We start from the raw sequence: 8,148 nt of genomic DNA, 5'->3' as shown, positions 1-8,148 counted from the left end.
TACTCCGGGGCAGCGGGACATGACAATAGCTAAAGGATCGTAAATCATGCCATAAAGTTTGGGAGCTCCACCGGCGCCATCAACCTTGAGAAGAGCTCTGGCTTCCTTAACAGCTTCTTTCAGATAAACGTCGTCGAAGAGCTTCTTGACGACGACCTTGGTAGCGGAGCCATCATCTTGTTTTAAGAGAGCTGCCCATGCCTCTCCATATGCCCCTCTACCAAGTTTTGTCTTCATGTCAAGGCTGCTCCAGGATAACACGGGGATAACAGTATCGCTAGAGGTGTCTCCACCTGTTTTTGCTTCACTGTCTGGGGGACAGCAATGCTTCCATGGTTCGGTACTCTTCTCCTGGAGGACATTCTCATCCAATTTTGGATTTTTGGAAGGTGCAGTGAGAGGGAAAGTTGTGGAGCGAGGTCTCTTCATGCCACCGGACAGTACTTGTCCATTGGCAGCCATAGCGAAGTGATCGAAGTCTTCTTTAAGTCCTTCCACTTTTGTCATCGAGAAAATATTTTCTTTCTTCTAGAGAAATACGCTTAAGGTACTAGGAAAAAGCAGCGAGATTAATATAGATACTCTGAGGAGATTCATACCTTAAATTTGTAGACGGTACAACCAGCAATATAGTTAAGTTACAGGATACCTGTAACTTAACTATATTATTGGTCATCCAGTATATTAACTATATTATTAAGTATGTTATTGGTATCCTGTAACTATATTACTGGTCGTACCGTCTACAAATTTAAGGTACGAGTCTCGTCAGATTAAGTATGTTATTGGTATCCTGTAACTATATTACTGGTCGTACCGTCTACAAATTTAAGGTACGAGTCTCGTCAGATTAACTATATTAATAATCTCGCTGCTTTTTCCTAGTACCTTAAGCGTATTTTTCTAGAAGAAAGAAAAGATTTTCTCGCCGACAAAAGTGGAAGGACTTAACTTCGATCACTTCGCTATGGCTGCCAATGGACAAGAACTGTCTGGTAGCATGAAGAGACCTCGCTCCACAACTTTCCCTCTCACTCCACCTTGCAAAAAGCCAAAATTGGATGAGAGTGTCCTCCTGGAGAAGAGTACCGAACCATGGAAGCATTGCTGTCCCCCAGACAGTGAAGCAAAAGCAGGTGGAGACACCTCTAGCGATACTGTTATCCCCGTGTTATCCTGGAGCAGCCTTGACATGAAGACAAAACTTGGTAGAGGGGCATATGGAGAGGCATGGGCAGCTCTCTTAAAACAAGATGATGGCTCCGCTACCAAGGTCGTCGTCAAGAAGCTCTTCGACGACGTTTATCTGAAAGAAGCTGTTAAGGAAGCCAGAGCTCTTCTCAAGGTTGATGGCGCCGGTGGAGCTCCCAAACTTTATGGCATGATTTATGATCCTTTAGGTATTGTCATGTCCCGCTGCCCCGGAGTAACTTTCGCAAAATTTATAGGAAAAAATTCCGCTGAAGATTGCTTTAAGGCATATAAAGCTGCTATAAGAGCATTAATGGATTTTCACCAGACTGGTTTTGCCCATAACGACATAACAGAATCAAATATAATGATTAGAAAACAAGGTCAGGATTACGTAGCCCATCTTATTGACCTCGGCCTCGCCGTAGATAGAACATTAAAACCCAAACTTCATAAGATGAAAATTAAAGAAGATAAAAGTCGTCTAAAAGAAATTCGTGGATACATCATGCAAGACAAAAACATCATAGAACAGTGAGTTGTCAAACCCAGGATCAAGATTCTACCTTGAGTTATCAAACCCAGGATCAAGATTCTACCTTGAGTTATGAAACCTAGGATCAAGATTCTACCTTGAGTTATGAAACCCAGGATCAAGATTCTACCTTGAGTTATCAAACCCAGGATCAAGATTCTACGTTGAGTTATCAAACCCAGGATCAAGATTCTACCATGAGTTATCAAACCCAGGATCAAGTTTCTACCTTGAGTTATGAAACCCAGGATCAAGATTCTACCTTGAGTTATGAAACCCAGGATCAAGATTCTACCTTGAGTTATGAAACCCAGGATCAAGATTCTACCTTGAGTTATCAAACCCAGGATCAGGATTCTACCTTGAGTTATGAAACCCAGGATCAAGATTTTACCTTGATTTATGAAACCCAGAATCAAGATTCTACCTTGAGTTATCAAACCCAGGATCAAGATTCTACTTTGAGTTATGAAACCCAGGATCAAGATTTTACCTTGAGTTATCAAACCCAGGATCAAGATTCTACTTTGAGTTATCAAACCCAGAATCAAGATTCTACCGCGTTATCAAACTATCAAGAAACTACTCCACCTGTCTACTTGGAGACAAAGCCAGAGTCTGTACAGGATATTTTCGACTGGGAAACAGAGTATAATATCGACCTAGAAGCTCTCCTTCCCTGAACCAATCGTTCAGGACCTTTAGGGACGCCATCACTCGTAGTGATCAAGCAAGAACTACATCCACTGAAGAAGATTAGATTTTTTAGATTTTGCCACCGAAGTGGCTAGTTTATTGTGCACCCTATAACCATCCTGTGGACGGTAGCGCGAGAGTATATGGATACACAAAAGGCCTAGGAACTAGGCCCCAAAGGGTTAACAGGAATACATATGGATTTATATCTACATATCTATAGTTCACTTATCTGTTACAAGCAAATTTAGGAAATTTGCTTAGTATATCTGGTATCTTATTTTCATTAATAAGATATCTTGACATGTCCCATAGGTTACTGAAGAAGACCACCAAGTATATGAGGATATTTTCACGAATTTAAAAGTTATTTTCTTTTAAGTTTTAAAGACGGTAATATTATTATTTTTTTAAGTATAAGGACTGATTTAGTTGAGGTGATAGTAATAATAATTATATATATATATTGGAGTCTAACTGTGTGAATAGTGCAGCTTAAGTGCTTTAGAAATAATGATGATAATATTGGTAAGTATGGTGAGGCGTAGTAGTGATGAGGATAGTGATTAGGGTAGTGAAGGATAATAATGAGTACAAGACAAACAGCAGTCATTATTATGAAGATGTTAGGAATATATATGTATATATATATATATATATATATATATATATATATATATATATATATATATATATATATATATATATATATATATATATGTGTGTCGTGCCGAATAGGCAGAACTTGCGATCTTGGCTTAAATAGCAACGTTCTTCTTGCCATATAGGACAAGCGAAAATTTGTGTATGCAATAATTTCGCCAAAATCATTCTGAATCTAACGAAAAAAATATATTTCACTGTGCTTGTTTAGTATTAAATTATTGTAAAAAATCTAAAATATATTTAGTTGGGTTAGGCTAAAATAAATTGTTCTTGTTATAATAAGGTTAGGTAAGTTTTCTAAGTTTCTTTTGGTGCAAAATTAAACTTTTTTACATTAACATTAATGAAAAAATATATATTTAAACGTATAAGAGAAAATTTTAGAAAGGACTTAATTTTAAATGAGTTCTTGCTAATTGACCAGTTTTACATATTCGGCCCGACATATATATATATATATATATATATATATATATATATATATATATATATATATATATATATATATATATATATATATATATATATATATATATATATATATATATATATTAAATCTTCATCAGAGTACAAAACAAATTCTGGCCACAAAATAGAGCGAAACACCAACGTCAAAGACCTGGGAGTGATCATGTCGGAGGATCTCACCTTCAAGGACCATAACATTGTATCAATCGCATCTGCTAGAAAAATGACAGGATGGATAATGAGAACCTTCAAAACTAGGGAGGCCAAGCCCATGATGACACTCTTCAGGTCACTTGTTCTATCTAGGCTGGAATATTGCTGCACACTAACAGCACCTTTCAAGGCAGGTGAAATTGCTGACCTAAAAAATGTACAGAGAACCTTCACGGCGCGCATAACGGAGATAAAACACCTCAATTACTGGGAGCGCTTGAGGTTCCTAAACCTGTATTCCCTGGAACGCAGGCGGGAGAGATACATGATTATATACACCTGGAAAATCCTAGAGGGACTAGTACCGAACTTGCACACGAAAATCACTCACTACGAAAGCAAAAGACTTGGCAGACGATGCAACATCCCCCCAATGAAAAGCAGGGGTGTCACTAGCACGTTAAGAGATCATACAATAAGTGTCAGGGGCCCGAGACTGTTCAACTGCCTCCCAGCATACATAAGGGGGATTACCAACAGACCCCTGGCAGTCTTCAAGCTGGCACTGGACAAGCACCTAAAGTCGGTTCCTGACCAGCCGGGCTGTGGCTCGTACGTTGGTTTACGTGCAGCCAGCAGTAACAGCCTGGTTGATCAGGCTCTGATCCACCAGGAGGCCTGGTCACAGACCGGGCCGCGGGGGCGTTGACCCCCGGAACTCTCTCCAGGTAAACTCCAGGTATATATATATATATATATATATATATATATATATATATATATATATATATATATATATATATATATATATATATATATATATATATATATATATATATATATATATATATATATATGAGGTTACTGAAGATGGTAGTGACAAGTATGGAGAGGATATTAAATAAAGACTGGTGGGTATGGTGACGTGTATGGTAGTGTTTTATGGAGACATTGTGACGTGTATGGCAGTATAGTAGTGATTTGTAGTGATATATAGTGAGTAGTGATGTGTAATAAGTAGTGATCAGTGATGTGTAATGATGAGTAGTGATGAGCAGTTATTATTAATGTGTAGTGTGTAGTGATGAGTAGTTATCATTAGTGATGTGTAGTGATGTGTAATGATGAGTAGTTATCATTAGTGATGTGTAGTGATGGGTAGTGTGTAGTGATGAGTAGCGATGGGAAGTGATGTGTAGTGAGTAGTGGTGAGACGTGATGTGTAGTGATGAGTAGTTATCATTAGTGATGTGTAGTGATGTGTAATGATGAGTAGTGTGTAGTGATGAGTAGTGATGGGAAGTGATGTGTAGTGATGAGTAGTGGTGAGAAGTGATGTGTAGTGATGAGTAGTGGTGAGAAGTGATGTGTAGTGATGTGTAATGATGAGTAGTTATCATTAGTGATGTGTAGTGATGTGTAATGATGAGTAGTTACCAGTATTTTATACCATTTTAATGTTCAGTGATGTGTAGTGATGAGTAGTGATGGGAAGTGATGTGTAATGATGAGTAGTGGTGAGACGTGATGTGTAGTGATGAGTAGCTGTCATTAGTGATGTACTATGATGAGTAGTTATCATTAGTGATGTGTAGTGATGAATAGTTATCATTAGTGATGAGTAGTTATCATTAGTGATGTGTAGTGATGAGTAGTTATCATTAGTGATGCGTAGTGATGAGTAGTTATCATTAGTGATGTGTAGTGATGAGTAGTTATCATTAGTGATGTGTAGTGATGAGTAGTTATTAGTGATGTGTAGTGTGTAGTGATGAGTAGTAACGTGTAGTGATTAGTGATGAGTAGGGATGTGTAGTGATTAGTGATGAGTAGTGATGTGTAGTGATCATTAGTGATGCGTAGTGATCATTAATGATGTGTAGTGATCATTAGTGATGTGTAGTGATCATTAGTGATGTGTAGTGACGTGTAGTGATCATTAGTGATGTGTAGTGATCATTAGTGATGTGTAGTGATCATTAGTGATGTGTAGTGACGTGTAGTGATCATTAGTGATGTGTAGTGATCATTAGTGATGTGTAGTGATCATTAGTGATGTGTAGTGATCATTAGTGATGTGTAGTGATCATTAGTGATGTGTAGTGATCATTAGTGATGTGTAGTGACGTGTAGTCATCATTAGTGACGTGTAGTGATCATTAGTGATGTGTAGTGATAATTAGTGATGTGTAGTGATCATTAGTGATGTGTAGTGATCATTAGTGATGTGTAGTGACGTGTAGTGATCATTAGTGATGTGTAGTGATCATTAGTGATGTGTAGTGATCATTAGTGATGTGTAGTGATCATTAGTGATGTGTAGTGATCATTAGTGATGTGTAGTGACATGTAGTGATCATTAGTGATGTATAGTGACGTGTAGTGATCATTAGTGATGTGTAGTGACATGTAGTGATCATTAGTGATGTGTAGTGACATGTAGTGATCATTAGTGATGTGTAGTGACGTGTAGTGATCATTAGTGATGTGTAGTGATCATTAGTGATGTGTAGTGATCATTAGTGATGTGTAGTGACATGTAGTGATCATTAGTGATGTGTAGTGACATGTAGTGATCATTAGTGATGTGTAGTGACATGTAGTGATCATTAGTGATGTGTAGTGATCATTAGTGATGTGTAGTGACGTGTAGTGATCATTAGTGATGTGTAGTGATCATTAGTGATGTGTAGTGACGTGTAGTGATCATTAGTGATGTGTAGTGACATGTAGTGATCATTAGTGATGTGTAGTGATCATTAGTGATGTGTAGTGACATGTAGTGATCATTAGTGATGTGTAGTGATCATTAGTGATGTGTAGTGACATGTAGTGATCATTAGTGATGTGTAGTGATCATTAGTGATGTGTAGTGACGTGTAGTGATCATTAGTGATGTGTAGTGATCATTAGTGATGTGTAGTGATCATTAGTGATGTGTAGTGATCATTAGTGATGTGTAGTGATCATTAGTGATGTGTAGTGACGTGTAGTCATCATTAGTGACGTGTAGTGATCATTAGTGATGTGTAGTGATCATTAGTGATGTGTAGTGATCATTAGTGATGTGTAGTGACATGTAGTGATCATTAGTGATGTGTAGTGATCATTAGTGATGTGTAGTGACGTGTAGTGATCATTAGTGATGTGTAGTGACGTGTAGTGATCATTAGTGATGTGTAGTGCTCCAGTGTTGTGATGTATATTGTATAGTGTTGTGATGTATATTGTATAGTGTTGTGATGTATATTGTATAGTGTTGTGATGTATATTGTATAGTGTTGTGATGTATATTGTATAGTGTGATGTGTATTGTATAGTGTTGTGATGTATATTGTATAGTGTTGTGATGTATATTGTATAGTGTTGTGATGTATATTGTGTAGTGTTGTGATGTATATTGTATAGTGTTGTGATGTATATTGTATAGTGTTGTGATGTATATTGTATAGTGTTGTGATGTATATTGTATAGTGTTGTGATGTATATTGTATAGTGTTGTGATGTATATTGTGTAGTGTTGTGATGTATATTGTATAGTGTTGTGATGTATATTGTATAGTGTTGTGATGTATATTGTATAGTGTTGTGATGTATATTGTATAGTGTTGTGATGTATATTGTATAGTGTTGTGATGTATATTGTATAGTGTTGTGATGTATATTGTATAGTGTTGTGATGTATATTGTATAGTGTTGTGATGTATATTGTATAGTGTTGTGATGTATATTGTATAGTGTTGTGATGTATATTGTATAGTGTTGTGATGTATATTGTGTAGTGTTGTGATGTATATTGTATAGTGTTGTGATGTATATTGTATAGTGTTGTGATGTATATTGTATAGTGTTGTGATGTATATTGTATAGTGTTGTGATGTATATTGTATAGTGTTGTGATGTATATTGTGTAGTGTTGTGATGTATATTGTATAGTGTTGTGATGTATATTGTATAGTGTTGTGATGTATATTGTGTAGTGTTGTGATGTATATTGTATAGTGTTGTGATGTATATTGTATAGTGTTGTGATGTATATTGTGTAGTGTTGTGATGTATATTGTATAGTGTTGTGATGTATATTGTATAGTGTTGTGATGTATATTGTATAGTGTTGTGATGTATATTGTATAGTGTTGTGATGTATATTGTATAGTGTTGTGATGTATATTGTGTAGTGTTGTGATGTATATTGTATAGTGTTGTGATGTATATTGTATAGTGTTGTGATGTATATTGTATAGTGTTGTGATGTATATTGTGTAGTGTTGTGATGTATATTGTATAGTGTTGTGATGTATATTGTATAGTGTTGTGATGTATATTGTATAGTGTTGTGATGTATATTGTATAGTGTTGTGATGTATATTGTGTAGTGTTGTGATGTATATTGTATAGTGTTGTGATGTATATTGTATAGTGTTGTGATGTATATTGTA

This window comes from Cherax quadricarinatus, chromosome 83 (genome assembly GCF_038502225.1).
Source record: "Cherax quadricarinatus isolate ZL_2023a chromosome 83, ASM3850222v1, whole genome shotgun sequence".
Taxonomy (NCBI): domain Eukaryota; kingdom Metazoa; phylum Arthropoda; class Malacostraca; order Decapoda; family Parastacidae; genus Cherax; species Cherax quadricarinatus.
Note: the sequence above shows the minus strand (reverse complement) of the source record.